General features: G+C 40.4%; 1 long non-coding RNA gene and 1 other non-coding gene across 3 annotated transcripts in view; one reads left to right on the plus strand and one right to left on the minus strand.

Annotated features, from left to right (window-relative positions):
* Window positions 1-26,483, minus strand: part of LOC132400594 (uncharacterized) — a 153,554-nt gene that overhangs the window by 71,597 nt on the left and 55,474 nt on the right. The window lies entirely within an intron of this gene.
* On the plus strand, window positions 4,902-5,015 carry LOC132401421 (U5 spliceosomal RNA). Its single transcript, XR_009514576.1, has one exon. It is a non-coding gene; the product is annotated as a U5 spliceosomal RNA (small nuclear RNA).

The following is a 26,483-nucleotide window of genomic DNA, read 5'->3' on the forward strand; positions in this document are numbered from 1 at the left end:
TAGTGTATTGACCTTGCTCGTTAGACTATTCTGTCGCATGTTTGGTCCCAGATAATATTGTCTTCACCCACTCAAAGAATCCAATGAAGTTCAAATTAACTACTAAGATTCTATTTTTGGCATCTGGATATATTTTCAGTTTTGTTGTTTTTTGAGAATGACATTAATTTTCCTACCATTGAGGCTTTGCTGACTAGTCTGTAGTTCGCAGTAACAATTTCCATCTGACTTCTCCATATGAAACAAGCAATCAAGCAGCTTTTACAATGTATTATAAATTTAAGCTGTGGAAAATTGTGAGCAGTTTCAAATTCCTGGGACTGCACATCGCACACAACTTCTCAAGGTCTCAGAGCACATCCTACACAATCAGGAAACCTCACCACGTCTCTGCTTTCTGAGGAGGTGGAAGAGAACTGGACTATGCACATCAATACTCATATCACATGAAAGAACATCCTGACAAGTCACATCACTGCTCGATAAGGAAACTGCACTGTGGTGCAGAGGAAGGCTCCACAGGGGTAGTCAAAGCAGCTCAACACATCACTGGCACAATTTGGACTTCCTAATGAACAGAACTCAAATAGTCAGGGTGTACAATTTCTGCTCCCTCCCCATCATCCTCAGTACAGGTAACCCCCACCCCCTGTCCCCAGGGCTGTGTACTGAGCTCATTTCACGTAGACTCAGCTCATACATAACGGCATGGCCAAATAGTTGAGCAGTCACATTACCAGGTTTGCTGATGCATGGGGACAGTGGTGGGGCTCATCTGCAACAACAATGAGATGACCTACAGAGAAGAGGTGGAAGAGTTCATGTGAGCTGGGCTTTGCACGTTCATACTCATGTCGTTCTACAGTAGAGAGCATCCTGACAAGGTGCGTCACTGCTTTTATGGAAACTGCACTGTGATGGACAGAAAGACAGCACAGTCACAAAACTGCAGAACGCATCACCAGCACTGGCCTACCAGCCGTCAAGGACACATATACAGAAAGGCGTCAGTAAAAAGCCAGTCACATCATGAAGGAGTGATGAAGGGTCTTGGGCTGAAATGTTGACTGTTTACTCTTTTCTATAGATGCTACCTGGCCTGCTGAGTTCCTCCAGCATTTTGTGTGTGTGTTGCTTGGATTTCCAGCATTTACAGATTTTCTCCTGTGTGTGGTTGGAACATTATGAAGGATCCCACCCACCCTTCTCAGAGGACTGTTCGTCCCACGCCCATTAGCAAGGAGGCTACGTAGCATCCATGCTAGGACCAACAGATTCAAAAACGGTTGCTTTCCCCAAGCAGTAAGACTGAAGGTCTGTTCAACATCTCAAGTCTCTTACCCACCCTTCCACACCCCGCTCCACCACTATTTTATCACTTTCTGTCAGTCACCCTATGTGCAGACATCAGGCATCACTTAATGGGCATACAATCAATGTATATAAGCTATCTTATGTAGTTATATTTAATGTGTTTTTCATTGTTCTGTTCTTTATCTTATTGTGTTTTTTGTGGTGCATCACATCCAGAATAACAATTATTTCATTCTCCTTTGCACTTGTGTACTACAACTAACATTAAACATACTTGAATCTTGAATCTAAATACCCCTTCTGTTTCTGTCCACTCCATGGGTTTTATTCTCTGAGCTGATTAGTTTAGTTAATATTTCTTTGAATTTTCTGATCTATGTTCTGGCATTGTTCTAATCTGCTTTGTCTGCCCAGTTAATCTCAAAACAAGATAATTATTTAATGTTTCTTCCATTTTGCTATTTTTGTCCCTGACTTTATCATATGCATCCCTTACTGATCCTATCCTATCTTGAATTTCCTCCTTATCCTTTACATCATGCATGCTGGATGACGATTTGGTTTAACAGAAGTACTTTATCTTCCAATGGAATTTTTAATATTTGCTTCTCATTTTCCCTATTACTGTTCAAGTACCTAGTTGTTGCCTTCTTCTTTATCCTTAGTTTTTAATTTGTTTTCATTTATCTCTAGCATTAGACTAGTGTTAGTATTATTTTGTTTTTCTTCATTGAATACAATATTGCCTGTCATCCTTTTTATTTTTCAGTTCCATGTTCCGCCTCCCCAGTTACCGTATTGTTGAATCCATTACCATGATCTTTGTCATTCTTAAGATCTCCTCTGTTATTATCTCAATGTGTATTATTTTCTGGTTGCTATTTGTTCAGTCGTTCTTTTATTTGACTTCTCTTATCTACTCTGGTTCATTTTCCTTAAGGAGATCCACTTATGAATCTTCCCTTGACAGGCTTCTTGCATTCTGTGTTAGAACTGATCCCTGCACACAAATGAACCTTTCATTTTCCTATTCACTTTATCTACCTGGACAATTTATTTAGTCTTAGTTGAAATATTCTCAGAATAAAAATCTTATAGTTTCATTTTTTCCTGAATTTCTTCTTTTGCTTGCCCTTCAGAAGACCCTCATTACGGTGATATATCCCTATTTTCATTTGTCTTTGTTTCATTCAAGGCCTCTGTTTCATTCTCATATTAACAATGTTATTTTTCTTTACTGGCACTAGGTTACCTGTATCTGGCATGAATTTGCTACCTGCATTCACTTTCTAATAGTGAATGTTGTGAGATGCGACAGAACTGAATTAGTAGAGCACAGGAAAACAGAATAAACTGTAATTACTGAGTATTTGTTACAAAAGATTACAAAATTCGTTTGCATAATTGATGCAAAAATTGATGTAAGTTCAATATAATCAGAAGGCATGTAAAACATAAACATATATTTGTTTGATTTTAATCAGAACTTTTGAAAGGGGTGAAGTACCATCAAATTGCCATCAACCTTGATAGAACGTGAAACTAAAAAAAACTGTAAATGTTTCAGCCATAGTACAAGCAGAAGCCAAGAACAACTGTAATGATTCTAGAGGAGGGCCTGACATATTGATGTAATTCTCCATTGCTGCACCCTTAATATCTCTCTATTGATAGAATGTTCCACTGAAAGTCATTTCCAATTCCTGTAATCAAACTCCTTTTGAAGAAACACAAACAATAGTATTTTTGATGATTGTCAACAACAGATGAGCCACAGGGCAAACTGAGGAATGTCTGAAACCTCAGGGATTTTCACCTGCACTTAGAATAATGTTATGCTATTTTTTGGTGACTGTATTTTAGAGCATTTCTGCTTTTAAACGTTTCAAGGTTTTATTTGAGCCATCGTCTGAGAAAAGTAGTGCTTTTGTTAAAATAAAAATGTTGATTATAAATGCAAACCTTTACACATGTGTTCTAAAGGAGAAAGATCTGCTCGGTTAATGACATCAATTAGAAATTACCTGAATAGACAGGTACATAACAGAGCTATTAAATATTATTCTCCAAATTTTATGTATTAATTACATTATATAACATCTTAAGTAACATGTAACAATGGTGGAATAATCACAGTCATATGGATCTAAGGAAACACAACAGGTTGCAGATGCAGGAATCCAAAGTAACAAATGATCCATTGGAACTCAAGTGTCTTGGGCAGCATCCGCAGAGACGAGAGTAAGTGACAATATTTCAGGTACAGGTGTTGGGTTTTGATCCAAAACATCAATAGTTCCTCCAACCCCCACTCCCCCACCCCCACCACAGATGCTGCTCAACTCACTGAATTCCTCCAACAGATTGTCTGTTGCTGCTTATATAAATCTTATTTCTGTAGCTTGCATCATAAACAGGTATTACTATGGTCCAGGGTACTGGCTATTGTGAAGTACAGAATGTCCCATCTCCACGTTAGTAAATTCAGACATAGTTGGATATTGAATACTGATGTTGTTAATACTATGTTGACTGCGGTACATACATAGCAGTGAAATAAAACAACCAGTAAGCCACATTGGTATTGTATGTGGTAAAAACAGAATGACCACAATTGTGGGGGTATGATTGGCTAAGACAACTACAACTGAGACCGCCGCCATTTCGCTGTTCTTTCTGCCATGCAGGTTTAGTTTCCTCTTTAGGATTGATTTTCTTTCATCACCATTTACCTGCTCTGCCGAGTTTCTCTGGCACTGTACCTTATATTCGGAACCTCATCATTAGTGGCGTTGTGCATTAGATTTTTACACAATTTATGGGGGGACAGCATTTAAACGCTTTTTGGCTGCGAATTTTCAAAGTGTTGCTTTGTGTACACAGTTTTACTCTATATGAAGCATGATCCGTTGAATTCCTCTGGCGATATTTATTTAATTGTATTTTCTTTTATTACCTAATAACAATCTTAAATCGAGTTGGCGCTTCGCGGGAACATCATGTTTCCCTGCCGACGTTGTTTAACGAAAGCTGTTCGCTGATAGGGTACTTCACACGTCCCTCAAAGGAATGTTATGTCCATTGGCCAGCCTCATTGGCATGCCAGTTCGTCGGCCAATGGGCGGCGGTGTTTGTGATGAGCCTTGGTGGATGGAAGTGCACAGCGGTCTCAGTGAAGCACCTCAAGTCTGTTAGTCCGGCTGGGAGCTATCGGCGGTGTCTCAGACCACACAGAGTTGTTAACCCGGGAAAGCAGATGCCTGCATTTGGCCTTATCTCCACTTTGTAGCCCCAGCACAGGATTGTTATAGATAGAAGGAGGAGGACAACTGTTAAGCACCCTGCAAGCGATGGAGGTTAGCTGTGTGATAGAAAATCAGACAATTCCACACAGTGTAGTCTGGAGGAGAATTCAGTCTTATGTTGTTGAGCAGCAGATGAATGAAGTAACTGACTGGGCAGATGAGCTTCATGTTATAATTCACATTCCACCAGAGGAGTTTGTGTCAATGTTTCATGTCTATAAACAGGAATTGGAAGGGGCTGCTACTGAAGGCCAGGAGACGTTAGAAATTTTTGCTGTTAGTTCACTCTGATTTCTCTTCAGATCGAATAAATCTTTTGCCTTTTACTAAAGATTTCTGTGGAGAGGAACACTCAGAGTCTCACGCAATTTTTTGTTGCCCTGTACAAGTAGGGCTTAAAAAAAAATTCTGTTAATATTCTTCAGCAATGTGCAGGGAAAGTTCCATGTTTTGTCATTGTCGATCTGGAAAAGCACTTCAGGTAACCCAGGATGTCACAAAGATAGAAATAAAAAATAGAAATGAGAGCAAGATGGCGGCACGACGCAGCTTGCAGTGGCCACTCCAGAGCTGGTTATCCGTTATTTGTGAAGTGGGGTGCTGTGTGCAATCATAATCGGATGAAAAACGGACGTGGGAGCACAGAGGAACATCTGGAAATCTCCAGGAAGACCTTCTTCATTGCTGCTGCTGTTGTGAGGTCCGGGTCTCTGCTGGGAAGAACAGGCCCCCAGTCCTCGGGGTCGTGTTGCCAATGGCCGTTGGTGGGGGCGTCTTAATACGCTCAGCAGAGGACGGTGCTCGGAGAAGTTGTGCCGGAGGGGATGGTTGGAGGCTTGGAGGTACGATGGACTCAGAGTCTGCTGCGGTCAGGTCACTTTCAGTGTGTGCTGTGTCTGCAAGGCTGGGTTCAACGGAGCTTTCATTATGTGCTGTGTCAGTGAGGCTGAGTCGGGTGGCACCGTGGAAGTCCATAGCGGGGGTATTCCCTTCTACTGCCTGCGTGAGATGACAAGTCAATCAGGACCCTGAGGACTTGTGGAAACTGTGTAGTGATTTCTTTTGAACTTATGGTCTTTTAACATCTTTGGACTATTTTTACTGTGCCCATGGTCTGTTTTTTATCAACTTTGCTATTGTTTGCACTGTTGTAACTATATGTTGTAACTATGCAGTTTTATGCAAGTCTTGTAGCTTTAGTTGTTGGTCTTGTTTTGTCTGGTTGGATTGGAGCTCCTTTCCGGGAAACGCGCTAAGATGGTAGCGTGATATTAATACGCAGCAACCTCTCTGGACTCTGGATTGGGGATTACCAAACGTTATGTGGATTTTCTGGTGTAGTCTGTTTTGTCATATGCTTTTGTGATATCGTTCTGGTGGAACATTGTCTCATTTTTTAACTGCATTGCATTTGTGGTTTCTAAATGACAATAAACTGAATCTGAATCTGAACTTGATTGGAGATCCACAGAAACAGAATGAAGAAGGTATTGGATGATGCCACAACTGTCTCCATGCTGTACACCATGAACTATTGCCCAACAGAAGTCAAATGGATGTTGGTGCCAATCTCTGTGCCTCTGGTGAGAAAGCATATTGAACCAAAGAAGGACCATGCTGCTCAGAGGAAGTGTGTAAGTGTGCAAGTCACCCAGACCAGATGAACTGCAACCTAGGGTTCTGAAAGAGGTAGTGTTAGAGATTGTTGTGGCATGAGAAACGATCTTTCAAAAGTCATTGGACTCTGGCATAGTGCCAGAGGACTGGAAAATTGTAAGTGTCACTCCACTTTTTAAGAAATGAGGAAGGCAGCAGAGGAGAAATTATAGACCAGTTAGTCTGACCTCAGTGGTTCGGAAGATGCTAGAGTCAATTGTTAAGGATGAGGTGATGGGAGTACTTGGTGACACAGGATAAGACAGGACAAAGGAAGCATGATTTCCTTCAGGGAAAATCCTGCCTGGTGAACCTGTTGGAATTCTTTGATGAGATTACAAGTAGGATAGATAAAGGGAATGCAGTGGATGTTGAATATTTGGACTTTCAGAAGGCCTTTGACAAGGTGCCACACATGAGGCTGCTTACCAAGTTAAGAGTTAATACTTGCTTACCAAGGGTTACAGGAAAGTTACTAACATGGTTAGAGCATTGGCTGATTGGTAGGAGGCAGCGAGTAGGAATAAAAAGATCCTTTTCTGGTTGGCTGCCAGTGACTAGTGGTGTTCCACAGGTGTCAGCGTTGGGACCACTTTTTTTTTACTATATATCAATGACTTAAATTTTTAATAGGTGGCTTTGTTGCCAAGTTTGCAGATGATATGAAGATTGGTGGAGGGGCAGGTAGTGTTGAGGAAACAAGTAGGATGCTGAAGGACTTAGAAAGAATAGGAGAATGGGCAAGAAAGTGGCAAATGAAATGTTATGTTGGAAAATGCATTTTGGTAGCTGAAATAAATGTGCGGGCTATTTTCTAAAAGGGGAGAAAATCCAAAAATCTGAGATGCAAAGGGACTTGGGAGTCCTTGTGCAGAACACCCTAAAGGTTAACTTCCAGGTTGATTTGGTGGTGAGGAAGATAAATGCAATGTTAGCATTCATTTCAAGAGGTCTAGAATACAAGAGCAAAGATGTGATACTGTGAATTTATAAGGCACTGGAGAGGCCTCAGCTTGAGTATTGTGAACAGTTTTGGGCCTCTCATCTTAGGAAATATGTGGTGGCATTGGAGAGGGTCCGGAGGAGGTTCATGTGGATGGTTCCAGGAATTAAAGGGTTATCATATGAGGAATGTTTGATGGCTCTGGGTCTGTAATTGCTGGAATTCAGAAGGATGAGGGGGAATCTTATTGAAACCTTTCAAATGTTGAAAAGCCTAGACAGAGCAGATGTGGAAAGGATATTTCCCATGGTGGGAGAGTCTAGGAAAAGAAGGCATCGCCTCAGGATAGAAGGGCGCCCTTTTGAAACAGAGATGTGGAGAAATTTCTTTAGCCAAAGGGTGGTGAATTTACATAGAAACATAGAAAACCTACAGCACAATATAGGCCCTTCAGCCCACAAAGCTATGCCGGACATGTCCTTACCTAAGAAATTACCTGGGGTTACCCAAAGCACTCTATTTTTCTAAGCTCCATGTACCAATCCAGGAGTCTCTTAAAAGGCTCTATTGTATCCTCCTTCACCACTGTTGCCGGCAGCCCATTCCACGCACTCACCACCCTCCGTGTAAAAAAACTTACCCCTGACATCTCCTCTGTACCTACTTCCAAGGACCTTAAAACTGTGCCCTCTTGTGTTAGCCATTTCAGCTCTGGGAAAAAGCCTCTGACTATCCACACGATCAATGTCTCTCATCAACAAACCAAGTGACCAAGGTGAGGCTATCTTTCCCTTTCATTCATTGTATTTTGCATTTACTACAAATTACAATTAATTATTCTGATGAATAATTCAGTCGTTCTAATGAATTATTCCCACCGAAGGTCCCTACTGATTGTCTTGTGCCCGATAGTCCTGGTTGTGGAGCTGTGTCTCCATGTCACTCCCTGGATGAAATATGTTGGGGAATCACATGGTCTTCCACCCTCACCTTAACCACACATTCAGCTTTGGTACTGACAGATCCAAATGTTCTAGATAGAGGAGGCCGGGCTGCTGCTGGTCTGTTTAATGTTGTTTATATTTAACTGCCCTCTGAATTCCAAGTAATTTCCCAGTATCCAGGGACCTATCAGTTGTGCTGAGAAACTACACTGGACAGTGAAAGAGAAACACTTACTCAGCCAATAATAGGAAGCTCCATATTTAAACTTTGCTGGTGAGAAACCTGAGAATCTGAAGGAAGAGCTATCAAGGCAGAAATATTTGTTCAAAGTCTCCACACGGCACAGTTGTATATGGGTGGGTGTCTCCTCTGGGTAACAGAATTGATCGTTCTGAGAACTTCTCTTTCCTCTTTAAATAATTTGAGTACTTACTGAGACTGAGATGGTTCTGAACACAGATATGGTGACATTCTATCTTCACAATGGGACAGATTCTCTGTGTGTTCACCAAGCAGAAATCAAAAATATGAAAAGAGCGGACTGGAAATGGGAAGTGCTGGGTGCACAGAGCACTGAGGTTGTGCTGGATGAAATCCTGGAGGTGTCAAATGTGGGACAATAGATCTCACTCAGAGCTGGTTCCAGGTTGAAATATAAAATTGTAAGTTAATGCTTAAACTGTAGAGACTGTATTTAAACCATTTATAAACATCATAGTTGCTACCACTTCATCTTCCTCATTCACTTTGCTGTCCTTTGAAATATAATGGAATAGAATGTGTGAAACACATTTAGGGGAGTCGCCTGTTCATGGACAATTGCTGCTGTTAACAGGACAACCTTTCAGATATCCTTAGGAAGCTAATAATCAATTATTTTTAGAGTCTTAGTGTTTTGCTTTGTATCTTGCTGGGAATGTGTTCTCACTGAAATAAAGAGGTGATGCATCACAATACTTGGTCTCCATTTCAATTCTTACTCAAACAGAACTGGTCATTGATCATATCATTAGATCACAGTTAGCTGCTGGCAGTGCAGGGAAGAGACATTGATATGAAACACAACTGAGGAGATACATAATAATGTTAGCCTCTACTGCATGACTGGTGTACAAATGTCAGTAAGTCTCTCTGGTTTTGTACACAGTTTAGTGAGATCGTACCTCAAATACTGTGACTGAAAACAAAAAAAGTGTTGTTTTCATGAAAGATCTACAGAAAATAATGGAGATACTGAAATACCAAATGCACGTTCCAAATTGGCAGCGGCTTTACGAGAAAGGAGGACCTCCTATTGGAGAATGAGGCAGTCCAAGTGACAGGAGTGGCAGTGGGGATCACTCTCAGACCAGTAACCATAATTCTATTAGTTCTTAAATCCTCATAAGATCGAATATAGTCATCTATAGTATATGTGGAGCTACTAGGGACTGGTCAGATCTTAAGTTAATAGTTCATACCTGTATTTTCTGTGGAAAAGGACACAGAAGCTAAGGAATTAAGGGATATGAGTAGGATTTCTTGGAACTTATCTACGTTACAAAAAAGGAGATGCTGCTGATCTTAAAGCACATTAAGATGGACAAATTCATGGGGCTTATGAAAATATATCCTAAGATCATAAAAGTTAAGAGTGGTTCGCTAGTCCTAGATTGGGGCAAGGTAAATTTGAAGGCATTAGATGTGGACTTGCAAAGGTTGACTACCAGAGACTGTTTACAGGGACAGCTGACAGGTGATAGGCTTTTAAAAGTGAGATATGAAAAGTTCGACAGCATGAGGACCTATTGGAGTGAAATGCAAATTTGGCAAGGAGCCCTAGTTGATACTAAGGCTTTTGTCAGGAATAAAAGAATATGACACATATAGGCAGCTAGGTTCGAGTGAAGGTGTTGAGAAGTACAAGAGATTGATGACTTCCCTAATGAGGAATATCAGTAGGGCTTAAAGAGATCATGAGGTAACTCTGGCAGATAACATAAAGAAGAATCCTAAGAGTTTCCATAGGAATACTAAATGCCAAAGAGTAACTAGTGGGAGAATAGGTCATCATAAGCGCAATGTGATTATCTATATGTGGAGCCACCAAGGATGGGTGAGATCTTAATTTAATAATTCTTACCTGTATTTACCATGAAAAATTGCATGGAAGCCAAGGAATTAAGGGATATGGATAAGGATGCTTTGGAACATATCCACCTTACAGAAAATAGGTGCTAGTGATCTTAAGTCGGAGAATGGGGGAAAAAAGCTTAATAATTAACATTTTCCATTACGGCTTTCCAACTGGCAGGTATGTGTGCAGGCAGTTGGTCGATCAGGAGGGGATGAACAGCCGCTGGGATGTTGGAGCAAATTCTTAGGCCCAGACATGGGCAGCTGCTGAAGAACTGAATTCCAACTATCACTACATGGGTAGCTGTGGCTAGTGTACTGCTGGTCTACACTACAGATTGGAAAGTTGTAGTTAGCCGTATCCCATACATAAAAGGAAAATTCAAGAGTGATTGAAGATTACTGATGGATTTAAGGTAATAATCTGACCGTCTGATTGTGTGCAATTTTAGTCACCAAATTACGGGAAGGATGTTAGTAAGATTGAAAGAGTGCAAAGAAAGTTTAGAAGGATGTTGCTGGGACTTGAGAAACTGAGTTACAGAGAAAGGTTGAATAGGTTAGAACATTATTCCCTGGAGTGTAGAAGAATGGGGAGAGATTTGATAGAGGTATATAAAATTATGAAGGGTATAGACAGAGTAAATGCAAGCAGGCTTTTTCCACTGAGGCTAGGGGAGAAAAAAACCAGAGGACTTGGATTAAGGGTGAAGGGGGAAAACTCCAAAGGGAACATTGGGGGGGGGGGGGTTCTTCACACAGAGAGTGGTGGGAGTGTGGAATGAGCTTGTTTTGGACACCTACTTTGATCCCTGTTTCTTTCCCAGTCCCAACTTCTTTCTCTCTCATTTCCACTCTTTTTCTTTTTTCTAGTATATGTAACATGATTTTGGAAAGGTGCATATTGTTCACTAGCATAGTCTCTTATTAATCCTTCTATTGCTTCCTTTATGATCTGATCTCTCCTTTTGGTTTCTTCATCCAAAACATCATCTGATGTTTTTGTGGAATTTGTTGCCGCGTGTAGTTGTGGAGTCCAGTTCATTGGGTGTATTTAAGGCAGAGATTGATATTTTCTTGATTATAGACAATAGACATGGCATCAAAGGTTACAGGGAGAAGGCTGGGATCTGGGGTTGAGGAGGAGAAGGAAAAGAATCAGCCATGATTGAATGGTAGAACAGACTCAATGGGCCAGATGGCCTAATTCTGCTTCCATGTCTTATGGTCTTATGGACAAAATTTGTCCAACTACAATAGCTCTTGTAGGCAATATATCTGAGAAAGCTTCTGATATATTAATCATGTAGTTAGTTGCAAAATATGTCCTGGCTTTAAGCTAGAAGAGAGTTCAAAGAGTTTTAGGAAAGTTGCAAGTATTCAACTCTATGTGCTTTAAGGCTATTGCATGAACTTTGAGAGAGACAAAAAGCTACTTGTAAAAGTAAATGCAAAGACCAAAGCCCAGCTGGATGAATGGAAGACTAAAAGAAAGGAGTCGATGGAGATACTAAAACAGGCGATACATCAGATGATGTTTTGGATGAGGAAACCAAAAGGAGAGATCAGATCATAAAGGGAGCAATAGAAGGATTAATAAGAGACTATGCTAGTGAACAATATTCACCTTCCCAAAATCATGATACATATACTAGAATAAAGAAAAAGAGTGGAAATGAGAAAGAAAGAAGTTGGGACTGAGAAAGAAGCAGGGATCAAAGTAGGGGTCCAAATCTGTCAGAAACTCTTCCTGCAGTCTCGAAGTCAACACCTACAACCACCATGGAGCAAGCCCCAGAACCTGACTTGTTCATATCGCCACAGTCTCACTTGCCAAGCAGAGTGACCTCCCTTGTCAGGAAAGACATTGTCCCAAAAGAATAAGAAGTCCTTCACCATGATTAAATCTTTTGGCTTGAATGGAACAATCTAAAAACTGACCATGCTGTGGATGTCTGTATAGAACTTGTATAGTGTACTGCATATATAGTTGAGATGCGTTCTATATTGAACTAGACTTTATAGCTAAGCAGGGAAGAGTGTTGTGTATTTAATATTTCAGTAGTATTTGAGTAATATTATACATATACTGTATGATTAAGCATTCTTTATCATTTAAATAGTTCATTGTGGGCTATATGGAAAAATAAGTGAATTGCCTCACATAAAGTAAAAAACAATCTAAAACTTGCATCTTTTGGACTCCCGTCTTTTTCTTCATATCAGTTTTATGTTTCTATGACATTAATTTTACAACTCTAGTACACTGGCTTTTCTTCCAGTACCAACACTAATACCATGACTTAATGTAATTGATTTAAAATTCGTGCAGATGACTCCACTCCTTTGTACTTTCTGTGGCCTTGTACTTCTTCTCTGCACTTTTTCTTGGAATTTACTGCTCGATTCCTCCTCATGTAGCCACTTTGCCTCAAAATTTTCCTGATCAAGCTTCAAACACTTTTCTAGCATGTTCTGCTGTTTTCAAATCAGGTAGGATAAGTCAGCCAAGAATCAGATATTTTATCGATCTCTTTTGTCTTTTCTCCATCCTATCGTCACCAATCTCATTGCACTGTCCCTATTCTCAGCTGAGATGGGTACATTGTATTGTTGCTTTACGCTTCCAGTGCCTGTTCTTCATACACCATTGCTGCTCCATAAATATTGAGATCTGGAGAGCATTCTGTCTTCTAAAATTCAAATAGTTTCAGATTCAACTTGCCATAATTATAAAATGAATCCAAAGCACATGAAAGCAAGTTAATAACACAGCAAACACTGATCACAAAAACTGTCAATGTTTTTGCCCCAGGAAAAACATGGAGATACAAAGATTTTACTTTTATTGTTAACTCCTTGAAGATCATAACCTGATCACTTAAACTCATAATGCATTAATTGCATATCTATTCAGTACAAAACTCAAACTCCATTTGAAAAATTCCATTCATCTAGATGGGTTAAACATTGCCTTAATTTCAGAAGGTGCTTTTTTTTTCAAATAACAGAACAAAATTAACAAAGATGTCAGGATGCATTTTCTTAAGATGGTGGGAAATGAAGAGCTGCTAGAAGGCAGGTTATGGCGATTGCCAAGCAACCATGGGATTACCTAAAATGATAATGTGACAGATTGTCAGTCATTCTATTACATAACTCTGAGAATTCTGACAACCAACTCATAGTATTTTTTCTCTTTAATGTGTGAACATTAACAAACTGTGAAGTGTCTGATAAGACCACTGCTTTCACAGTCATCATCCAGTGTTTTGCCTGCAAAGAAGAATTTTCACATTTTCAGTAGATTCAATTATTTTCTGTAATGGGTAATTCCGCACAGCCAGATAGCATGCTGTCAAAAGTATTTTTGAAAACTTTAAATATGGTGAAAAATTATAAAAGGGAAATGATTTCACCCAGATCCTGCAACAATACCAATTGATCTACAGTTCATCCACAGTCATTTTAGATGGAAAAGAATCTTGAGAGCCTTGGTGATAAAGATTACTAGCTGGAGCGATACTTACAATCCTCAAAATCAATAAGAGTTCTTAGATGGAAAACTTACTTTAAAATTTATTAGGTTAGTTTAAGCTAATTTGGCAGGAGGTTGGGAACTGGAATTTTAGGGCTGAGGATCGGGCAATTGTTATAGAAATATAGAAAACCTACAGAACATTACAGGCCCTTCAGCCCACAAAGCTGTGCCAAACATGTCTTTACCTTAGAAATTACCCAGGATTACCCATAGCCCTCTACTTTTCTGAGCTCCATGTACCTGTCCAGGAGTCTCTTAAAATACCCTATCGTATCCACCTCCACTACCATCGCTGGCAGCCCATTCCACACACTCACTACTTCCTGCATAAAAAACTTACTCCTGACATCTCCTCTTCCAAGCACCTTAAAACTGTGACCTCTCGTGCTAGCCATTTCAGCCCTGTGAAAAAGCCTTTGACTATCCACATGACCAACTAGTAAGTAGTGTAAAGTGAATCTGTGAGAAAGGACAGGCAGATAATAGGGCAAAATTGTAGTCAGTGGGATGAGTTAAAATGTAAGAGGGGGTCAAAATCAAAAAGGGTAATGACTACAGGATTGAAGGTGTTATATTTGAATGCACACTTTATATGAAATAAGATCTTGTTAGATCAGATCAGTTAGAGATTGGCACGTATGACATTGTGGGATATAAATTAGAATGGGAGTTAGACAAGGCATTTAAAAGAAATATGTTGCAATAATCATGGGGGATTTCAATATACAGGTAGATTGGGAAGGAATTTGTTGAATACTTATGAGATGGGGTTTTAGAGTGGCTTGTGGTTGAGCTCACTAGGGAAATGAGAGTTCTGGGTTGGGTTTTATGTAATGATCCATGTTTGATTAGTGAGCTTAAGTTAAAGGAACTCTTAGGAGGCAGTCATCATAATATGATAGAATTTATCCTGCAGTTTGAGAAGGAGAAGCTAAACTCAGAGGTATTAGTATTTCCATGGGGTAACGGAGATGACAGAGATATGAGAGAGGAGTTAGCCAAAGCAAGGGAACTCTAGCAGAGATTTCAGCAGAACAGCAATGGCTACTGTTTCTGGAGGGCATGCATCCTTGAGGTGAGGTAGTGTTCATTGTCAGTGAGGAGGAGATGTTATTTCCGATCTGCACTGGCTGTAGTCTCCCGGTGTGGAAGTCAAGCATCCAGTTACAAAGGTAGGTACAGTGGCCCAAGATTTGGAGCTTGTTGATTAGAACTGAGGGCATGATTATGTTGAATGTTAAGCTGTAGTCAATAAACAGCAGCCTGACATATGTAGGTATTGATATTGTCCAGTAGTCTAAGGCCAAATGGAGATCCAGTGAAATTGCATCCACTGTAGATCTGTAGTGGTGAAAAGCATATTACAGCAGGTCCAGTTCCTTACTTAGGCAGAAGTTGATTCTAGCCATGAGCAACCTCTCAAAGCACCATCACAGTAGATATGAGTGCCACTGGATGATAATCATTGAGGAAGCTCACCCTGCTCATTTTAGGCACTGGCATGATTGTCGCCCTTCTGAAATATAACCCCTCACCAGGGCTTGTATGCAAACTTGGCTCAATAGCTAACTCTGCTATTCAGGCATGTATCTCAACAATGAGGAGGTAAGGAGGCCACCTTTCACAAACAATATACCTTCAGGGTCAGTATGATTTGGGGTTCAACCAAACAGGAAAGCTGGGATGTTCCAATTGATGGAACCTTGACTGAGTGAATGTTGTGTACGTTCTGCCCACACACATTATCGGTCGGCAAGAAATAACAAATCGTACACTGCGTAAAATTATAAAGCAAGCATATTTACTAATTTCAGCTTTATTAAACAGTTATTAATAGAAAGAAAATAAAGTAAAAAAATAAAGGGGTCCATTACAGTTAAATCAGTCTAAATCTGCACATGAATGTTGGAACTCATTTCTTCCAAAAGCTGGGTATAACTATTACTCATGGTGCAGAATTCTCATCACCGGTAAAACTTACCATCTTGGACTCCTTCATTTCAGGAAGCATTCCTTGTAATCGTGTTTTCCCATCAGATTGATTCTCAGGGCAGTTTCTCCTGAATTTCCCTTCTCTGCATCTCCCACCAAAAGACCACCAACCCCACCAGCATCCAGCACAAATCTCTCTCCACTATGCTCTGTCTAGAATCTTCTCCTAGTTCTCCCATCCTGAGTGGCTGACACCACATTCCCAAGTTGAACAATATGCCTCCTTATCTTTAGCTGAAACCAAAACATTGTACCAGCAGGACACACTGCTTTTACAGAAAACTACTAAATGAAATATTCCACAGCATAGTAGTAGAAATCTTATCCAGGGTATTGCAGAGGCAAGTGGGAACCTCCACCTGCAGCAGTGAGATATTGAAGATGTCTTTGAACCTTCTCACCAGTTGGCTGGCACAGGTCTTCAGATTCCTACAAGGCACAGCATTAGGCTTGATGCCTTGTGAGGGTTCGTCCCCTGGAACGATGTTCTGATATCAATCTCCAAGATAGATCATAGGGACACTAGATGCTGCAGGGATTCAGTCTTGTGTAGTTTTATTCTCCCTTTCAAAGCATGCATAAAAGTCTTTGAGCTCATCTGGGAGTGAAGCATCACAGCCATCCAGGATATTAGGTTTTGCTTTGTAGGAAGTAATGGCCTGCAAACCCTGCCAGAGCTGATGTGCAGCCGTTGTCATCTCTAACCTCAATCATAATTTCTCTTTCTCCTTTAAAATAGCCTTCTGTAGGTCGTACCTGGATGCCTTGTATATTTCTGGATCACCAGTCTTGAATGCCATAAATCTTGTCCTCAGCAGACTATGGTTCATCTGAAGTGACCAACACTCTCAATGCAAGCTGCAGGAAGGAACCGTCTAATTTAGGATCGTAAAGTCATAGAAGAAGGTTACGAAAAGGGCATTATATTTCAAAAATATACAATTGACGTCAAATGACAAGACAAAAATAAATTCTTGTGTGAATTACGTGCCAGATTTTTAATAATTTCTGCATTGCAACAGCCTGTCTTTTCCTTCAAAACATTCCAAACAGATCAGACAACAATTGTGCTGTTCTCCACATCAGTTTCCTTCACTTATATAAAGTAATAATGAAAAATAAGACATGGTGCAATTTCTACAATGACAAGTTGATGTCCCATTTCATTCCTACTGCAACTAATTATTTTCATATGACATATACTAACTACTAGTTTTCAGTTTTCACAAAGGAAATAAATTGAATTCCAGAGTGTAAACCCAAGATACCAATTAAGATTATTAAATCCAATCTAATAAAAAGAATTTTAACTATTACAGCCATCCTGAACCAGTCTCCTTAGTCATTGCTCTTGATTGAGAGTTACATGATACTATTTGGATAATCAGCTCATCTGAAACTTTTTCTAATTTTTGAATGATTTAGATAGACAGGTAAACATCTTATGATCAGGCAAATTGATTTAGTTTTTATCTCTTTTTAATAATAATCATTTGAAAATACATTTAATGTTTTAAATTGTTGCTAATAGTTCTTGAATGCCAGAAATATTCTGCGTTTTTAACATGCAAAGGCAGAAATCTGTAAATCTCTTTTAAGAGAATACTAATGCTTGGTTGCTTCCTTATTTTAATTCTGGGTTTAATGGATTTATGTTCAGCAAAGGTTTTAAAGAGTATGCAGAAAAGGTCATGGAGTTTGGTAATAGATGACCTCACTGACAGGATAGGCTCAAGTGACTCAATATTCTTGTGTTATGCTTAACAATCTCTGTTCATTCTTCTTTACTGGTCTCTGTTTGTGTAGGCGGCTGCTAATTCCTGCTCCACTTACCATTTCAAAAAGATTTGCACCATTCTTGGAATTAGTTATTGGGTTTTGCTTCATTTTTTTTGCTCAAGATTAACAGTTCCAGTCCCTTTTGTCCACTGGCAGGATAGGGAGAACATGGCCAGCACCTGTACTGATGTTTATGTGTGTGTGGAGGAGAAATGCTGCCTTAAAATGTCTCCTGCTGTCATATAGTCACAGAGCAGTTTAACTGGAGTTATAATTTCTGAAAAAACGCTGCACTACTATTACAGTGGCAAAACTGGGATAGTAGAATACACTCTAAAGATAAACATAACTTGAATGTGATGGAAGGTGAATGAAAAGGGCTAATGTAATGTTGATCTTTTGAGTACTTCATGGATAAGTTTATGCCTTCGAGAACATACCAAGTTTTCTCAAACTAGACACTTCAGATGAACTAGAATATTGGCAGTCTGCTGAAGACTAAATCCGTGGCCTTCAAGAATGGCAGTCCAGTTAATACATATAAAAGGTAATTTTGAAATTAATAAAGCAACTTCAAGTGAAGCTGGAGAAATAATTGGAGGCAGAACAGCTGTGACAGGGTTTGCATGCCATTATTTCCTGTAAGGATTAAATCTAACAGCATAAGTGGCAGTGATGCTTTACTCCAAGATGAGCTCAATGCCTTTTATCCATGTTTGGAAAGGAGAACCCCCCACAGCATAGGACAACCCTATAATCTGATCTTGGAAGTCAATGTCTGAACATCCTTCAAAAGGCCAAACCATTGCAAGGCATCAAACCCTGATGTTTTGCTTGACCAGGAACTGAAAACTTCTATCAACCAGCTGGCTACCGTTCAATGACATTTTCAAACTCTCACTGTAGTGGTCTGAGGTTCCCAACTGCTTCAAAAGACCATAAAACCGTAAGACCATAAGACATAGGAGCAGAATTAGGCCATCCGGACCATCAAGTCTGCTCTGCCATTCAATCATGGTTGATCCTTTTTTTTCTTCTCAACCCCAGTTCCTGGCCTTCTTACCGTAACCTTTGACACCATGTCCAATCAAGAACCTATCAATCTCTGCCTTAAATACACTCAATGGCCTGGCTTCCACAGCTGCATGTGGCAACAAATTCCACAACTTCACCACCCTTTGGCTAAAGAAATTTCTCCATATCTCTGTTTTGAAAGGGCATCCCTCTATCTTGAGGCTGTGCCCTCTTGTCCTAGACTCTCCAACCATAGGAAACATCCTTTCCACGTCTACTCTGTCTAGGCCTTCCAACATTCGAAAGGTTTCAATGAGATCCCCCACTTATCTTTCCGAATTTCAGTAAGTACAGACCCAGAGCATTCAAACGTTCCTCGTATGATATCCCTTTCATTCCTGGAATCATCCTTGTGAACCTCCTCTGAACCCTCTCCAATGTCAGCACATCTTTTCTAAATGAGGGACCCAGAACTTGCAGTTAACCTTTAGGGTGTTCTGCACAAGGATTCCCAAGTCCCTCTGCAGCAACCAATTAAGTGCCCAAAAAGAGCAGGGTGACTATTGCCCAGCAGCACTCACATCTACTGTAATGAGGTGCTTTGAGAGGTTGGACGTAGCTGAATGAACTTCTGTCTGAGCATTGACCTGGACCCACTGAAATGTGCCTGGTGCTGTAACAAGTCTACAGTAGACCCAATATCACTGGCTCTCTACTCAGTCCTGGAGCACCTTGACAACTGCAAGACATACGGCAAGCTATTGTTTATCAATTATAACTCGGCATTCAGCAACATCATTCCAAGTTTCAAAATCTGGGATTCTGTAAATGGATTCTTGACTTCCTCATTGGGAAAATGCAGTCAGTGCAGATAGATAATAACATCTCCACCTCGCTGACCATCAACGCAGACGTACTTCAAGGATGCGTCACTTGCTCAGTGCTCAATGCTCTCGACACTCAGCTAAGCACAGCTCAAACACCATCTATAAGTTCACCAATGACACCACTGTTGTTGGTATAATTTCAGATGATGATGAGGAGATGTACAGGGGTGAGATAGATTGGTTGAGCAGTGTCATCGCTGGGTGTCATTTCAATAGATCCCCTCTGCAGTCACTCTTTGGTTTGTCAATATGTAATGCCTAAGGTTGGGCACTTTATCTCAACTTCATAAAGTCTCAGATTGAAGTTATTGCTTTTGCACTTTATTCAGATTCAGATTCAGTTTATTGTCATTTAGAAACCACAAATGCAATGCAGTTAAAAAATGAGACAACGTTCTCCGGAATGATATCACAAAAAAAAAGCACACGACAAAACAGACCACGCAAGAGAAACCACATAATGTTTGGTAATCATCAATCCAGAGTCTGGAGAGGCTGCTGCGTATTAATATTGTGCTACCATCTTAACACGTTCCCCGGAACAGAACTCCAAACCCATCAGATAAAACAAGACTACCCAGACACACCAAGTCAAGAGACCAGCACTACCACCCAACAAACCAAAAACCTACACAAAACCACATAGTTATAGTTAACATTTAGTTGCAACAGTACAGACAATACCATAATTGATAAAAGACTGACAAAAATCACATAATTATAACATATAGTTACAACAGTGCAGACAGTACCATAATTGATAAAAGACTGACAAAAATCACATAATTATAACATTTAGTTACAACAGTGCAGACAGTACCATAATTGATAGAAGACTCACTGACAAAAACCACATAATTTAACATATAGTTCCAACAGTGCAAAGCAATACCGTAATCTGATAAAGGGCAGACCATGGACACCGTAAAAAAAGTTTCAAAGTCCCGACAGCCCATCATCTCACGCAGACAGTAGAAGGGAGAAAAACTCTTCCTGCCATGAACCTCCAGCGCCGCAACCTTGCCGATACAGTCCCCTGGAAGCATCTGACCACAGCCAACTCTGAGTCCATCCGAAAACTTCAAGCCTCCGACCAGCCCTCCGACACCGAGCACCGAGTTCCATCTCTGCCGAGCGCTTCAACCCCGGCCCCGGCCACCAAGCAACAGGCAAAGCCAAGGATTTAGGGCCTTCCTCCCGAACATTTTCCGATCGCACTGTAGCAGTGGCAGTGAAACAGGCATTTCAAAAGTTTCACCAAATATTCCTCCTTGCTTCACCCGTCCATCTCCATCAAATCAGGATTGTACACGGTGTCCTACTTGACAGATTACAGATATTCATTCCGAAGTGGCCGCTGCGCGCTGCTGATCCCAGATATCCCAGATATTGTGCAGGGAAGGGAGGCTTTGTGGCCAAAAGATATAGGAGCTGCTAATGTAACAACTGGGGCTTATATGTGTTTTTTTCCCTATCCCATCGCTGGCTGGCAGCCACCTGGATTGAGTTGTCTAATTGGTTGTCAGTTATATCCTGGGATGTTGGGTTGCAGCTAGGAGATAACAGGGAATAAGGAGGAAGGAAGATATCTCTTGGAGTACTGTGACATAACAAATAAAAAGGGATTGATGTCATTGCTGGGAAAGAGGGCAAGGTATAGCACAAGTGCACCACGGGGCTGCATGTTTAGTCCTCTGATCTCCTCACTTTATATGTATGATTGTGCAGCTAAGTATTACCGTATATAAGTTTACTGATGGAGTTCAACCCAGATAAGCGTGAGGTAGGTCAAATATGATGGTAGAATACCATTAATGATAAGACTCTCGGCAGTGTGGAGGGTCAGAGGGATTTTGGGGTCCGAGTCCATTGGACACTCAAAGCTGCTGCACAGGTGGTTAAGAAAGCATATGGTGCATTGGCCTTCATCAATTGTCGGATTGAGTTTAGGAGCTGAGATGTAATGTTGCAGCTATATGGGACCCTGGTCAGACCCCACTTGGAGTACTGTGCTCAGTTCTGGTCACCTCACTACAGGAAGGATGTGGGAACCATAGAAAGGATGCAGGGGAGATTTACAAGGATGTTGCCTGGATTGGGGAGCATGCCTTATGAGAATAGGTTGAGTGAACTCGGCCTTTTTTCCTTGGAGTGACAGAGGATGAGAGGTGACCTGATAGAGGTGTATAAAATAACGAGAGGTATTGATTATGTGGATAGTCAGAGGCTTTTTCCCAGGGCTGAAATGGCTAAAACGAGAGGGCACAGTTTTAAGGTGCTTGGAAGTAGCTACAGAGGAGATGTCAGGGGTAAGTTTTTATTTACGCGAAGAGTGGTGAGTGCATGGAATGCACTGCCAGTGATAGTGGTGGAGGTGGATACAATAGGGTCTTCTAAGAGACTCCTAGATAGGTACATGGAGCTTAGAAAAATAGAGGGTTATGGGTAACCTGAGATAATTTCTAAGGTAGGGACATGTTCGGCACAGTTTTATGGGCTGAAGGGCTTGTATTGTGCTGTAGGTTTTCTATGTTTCTACTGACAATGCCACTGTTGTTGGCCAAATCAAACGTGGAGATGATTTGGCATATTGGAGGGAGATTGAGAATCTGGTTAAATGGTGGCACAGCAACAACTCCTCACTCAACATCAAAACCAAAGAGCTGCTGAACAACAGAGGAGGAAGAAGCTGGAGGTTCATGAGCCAGTCCTCATTAGGAGAACAGAGGTGGTTCCTTGGTATTAACATATCAGAGCATCTATCCTGGGACCATCACAAAGAAGTCCTCTTCTTTCTTAGAAGTTTGAGTAAATTTGGCAAGTCACCACAGCCCAGTCCATCACAGACATATCTTTCCCCGCCACTGAATACAGCACATGGAGTGCTGCCAAGAGAAAACAGCATCCATCATCAGGGACCCCCACCATCCAGGCCTCGGGCTCTGCGTACCATGACCATCGAGCAAGAGGTAGAAAAACCACTGGTAATTTACAATCAAATTCAGGAACAGATGTTACCCTACAACCATCAGGCTTCTGAACTGGCATGGATAAGTTCATTCACCACAACTCTGAATTGATTCTATAACCTACAGACTCTCTTTCAAAGACTATTTACAACAAATTTCATGACATATGCCAGTGACATTAAACCTAATTCTGATTCTGATTCATGTTTTCACTATTATTTTATTCACCTAGTTTGTCTTCTTTTACACATTGGTATCTTTCTTTATGCATAGCTTTTCATAAAATTTGTATTTCTTTTCTCCTGTAATTACCTGCAAGAAAATGAATCTCAAGGTAGTTTATGGTACTTTGATAATAGATTTACTTTGAACTTTAAAAGATAGGTTTGCTGGTAAGGCACTCATTTATGATCTGATCATTCTTGCCTCCTTTCATCTGCAAGAAGTCTTGAGGTCCAAAGAGTTAAACCCTGAAAGGCTGTTAAAATCTGTTAAAATAAAACTTTGTTAATTCAGTTTAATAAATTACCTTTTTCTCAAGAGCAAGTCTGTAGACAAAACCCCAACTCACCCCAATTAAAATTTTGTTTCTGCTGTTCAAGGAAGTTTATTCAATGCCTTATCTTTCAAATATCATTCAAAACTCCCACCTCACCACTTCCCACTTCTCCCCATCACACCACCTCAATCTTCACTTCCTTATTCACCTGTCATAATTAGGGAATAGCGTTCTTCCTATCCCTCTTTTTATCAAGCAGTTTACATTTACCTATCAACCAGCAAAAATTAATTATAACCCTGTGACCACTGAAAGAGTTAAACCAAGATGAAACCATTAGGTTATAACCAGCATAGTGAAAGAAGTCAACAGCAGAAACACCTTCAAGTATTCACAGGTCTGATACATTGTGAATGTCCATCAAACAACATTTCTGCTCGCACCTACAAGTCAGGGAATATCTCCACTATTACTAAAAGAGATTTCACTAAGAGTTTAATCTGCCAGTCATGGTTAACCTCAACATAGTGAAAAGGATGCCTTATTTGACTTCAAAATGATCCTGTTGGTGTATGTCACTGGCTCCAATCACAACTGTATGAAAGCCTTCTACAGACTGTCTATTCACCTCAGGACATAAGAAGTAGATGCAGGAGTAGACCATCTGGCCCACTGAGCCTGCTTTGCCATTCAATAAGCTCATGGCTGAATGCCATGGATTCAGCTCCACCTACCTGCCTTTTACTCATAGCTTTTATTCCCCTCCTTAAGCAGAAATCTGTCTAATTATGTCTTAAGTATAATTAATGAGTTGGCTTCTACTGCTTACCTGGGCACAGAAATTCGTAGATTCAATACTGTCTGGGGAAAGAAGTTTCTCCTCATCTCCATATAACCATATAACAATTACAGCACGGAAACAGGCCATCTCGGCCTTTCTAGTCTGTGCCAAACACTTACTCTCACCTAGTCCCACTGTCCCACACTCAGCCCATAACCCTCCATTCCTTTCTTGTCCATATACCTATCCAATTTTGCTTTAAATGACAATACCGAACCTGCCTCTACCACTTCTACTGGAAGCTCGTTCCACACAGCTACCACTCTCTGAATAAAGATATTCCCCCTCATGTTACCCTTAAACTTTTGCCCCCTAAGTCTCAGCTCATGTCCTCTTGTTTGAATCTCCCCTACTCTCAATGGAAAAAGCCTATCCACGTCAACTCTATTTATCCCTCTCATAAATTTAAATACCTCTACCAAGTCCCCCCCCACCAACCTTTAACGCTCCAAAGAATGAAGACCTAACTTGTTCAACCTTTCTCTGTAACTTAGGTGCTGAAACCCAGATAACATTCTAGCAGATCTTCTCTGTACTCTCTCTATTTTGTTGACATCTTTCCTATAATTCGGTGATCAGAACTGTACACAATACTCCAAATTTGGCCTCACCAATGCCTTGTACAATTTTAACATTACATCCCAACTCCTATACGCAATGTTCTGATTTATAAAGGCCAGCATACCAAAAGCTTTCTTCACCACCGTATCCACATGAAATTCCACTTTCAGGGAACTATGCACCATTATTCCTAGATCACACTGTTCTACTACATTCCTCAATACCCTACCATTCACCATGTATGTCCTATTTTGATTATTCCTACCAAAATGTAGCACCTCACACTTATCAGTATTAAACTGCATCTGCCAACTTTCAGCCCACTCTTCTAACTGGCCTAAATCTCTCTGCAAGCTTTAAAAACCTATTTCATTATCCACAACGCCACCTATCTTAGTATCATCTGCATAATTACTAATCCAATTTACCACCCCATCATCCAGATCATTAATGTATGTAATAAATAACATTGGACCCAGTACAGATCTCTGAGGCACACCACTAGTCACCGGCCTCCAACCTGACAAACAGTTATACACCACTACTCTCTGGTATCTCCCATCTAGCCATCGTTGAATCCATTTCACTACTTCAATATTAATACCTAATGATTGAACCTTCCTAACTAACCTTCCATGTGGAACCTTGTCAAAGGCCCTAATGAAGTCCATATAGACAACATCCACTGCTTTACCCTCAACTTTCCTAGTAACCTCTTCAAAAAATTCAATAAGATTTGTCAAACATTACCTTCCACATACAAATCCATGTTCACTGCTCCTAATCAGACGCTGTCTATCCAGATAATTATATATACCATCTCTAAGAATACTTCCCGTTAATTTACCCACCACTGATGTCAAAGTTACAGGCCTATAATTGCTAGGTTTACTCTTGGAACCCTTTTTAAACAATGGAACAACATGATCAATACCCAATTCTCCAGCACCATCCCCATTTCTAATGACATTTGAAATATTTCTGTCAGAGCCCCTGCTATTTCTACACCAACTTCCCTCAAGGTCCTAGGGAATATCCTGTCAGGATCTGGAGACTTATCCACTTTTATATTCTTTAAAAGCTCCAGTACTTCTTCTTCTTTAATCATCATAGTTTCCATAACTACCCTACTTGTTTCCCTCACCTTACACAATTCAATATTCTTCTCCTTAGTGAATATCGAAGAAAAGAAATTGTTCAAAATCTCCCCCATCTCTTTCGGCTCCACACATAGCTGTCCACTCTGATTCTCTCAGGGGCCAATTTTATCCCTCACTATCCTTTTGCTATTAATATAACTGTAGAAACCCTTTGGATTTATTTTCACCTTACTTACCAAAGCAACCTCATATCTTCTTTTAGCTTTTCTAATTTCTTTCTTAAGATTCTTTTTACATTCTTTATATTCTTCGAGCACCTCACTTACTCCATGCTGCCTATATTTATTGTAGATCTCTCTCTTTTTCCGAACCAAGTTTCCAATATCCCTTGAAAAACATGGCTCTCTCAAACTTTTAACCTTTCCTTTCAACCTAACAGGAACATAAAGATTCTGTACACTCAATATTTCACCTTTAAATGACCTCCATTTCTCTATTACATTCTTCCCATAAAACAAATTGTCCCAATCCACTCCTTCTAAATCCTTTCGCAGCTCTTCAAAGTTAGTCTTTCTCCAATCAAAAATCTCAACCCTGGGTCCAGTCCTATCAGTCTCCATAAATATATTGAAACTAATGGTTATTGTGATCACTGGACCCCAAGTGCTCCCCAACACATACCTCCGTCACCTGACCTATCTCATTCCCTAACAGGAGATCCAACACTGCCCCTTCTCTAGTTGGTGCCTCTATGTATTGCTGCAAAAAAACTATCCTGCACACATTTTACAAACTCAAATTACAGCAAGTATAGGCCCAAGCGACTCAATATCACCTGTTGGCTAACTCCTCCATCTCTGGAATCTCCTCTGCACTGGCCCCAAAACCAGTATATCATTCCTTAAGTAAGGAGGTCAGAATGGCATGCATTACTTGAGGTGCTGCCTTGCCAGTATCCTGTAAGCGTGCAGTCTAACCTCTCTGCTTTGAAATTCAATTCCTCTGGCAATGAAGGTCAACAT

Source organism: Hypanus sabinus, chromosome 10, assembly GCF_030144855.1.
Source record: "Hypanus sabinus isolate sHypSab1 chromosome 10, sHypSab1.hap1, whole genome shotgun sequence".
Taxonomy (NCBI): Eukaryota; Metazoa; Chordata; class Chondrichthyes; order Myliobatiformes; family Dasyatidae; genus Hypanus; species Hypanus sabinus.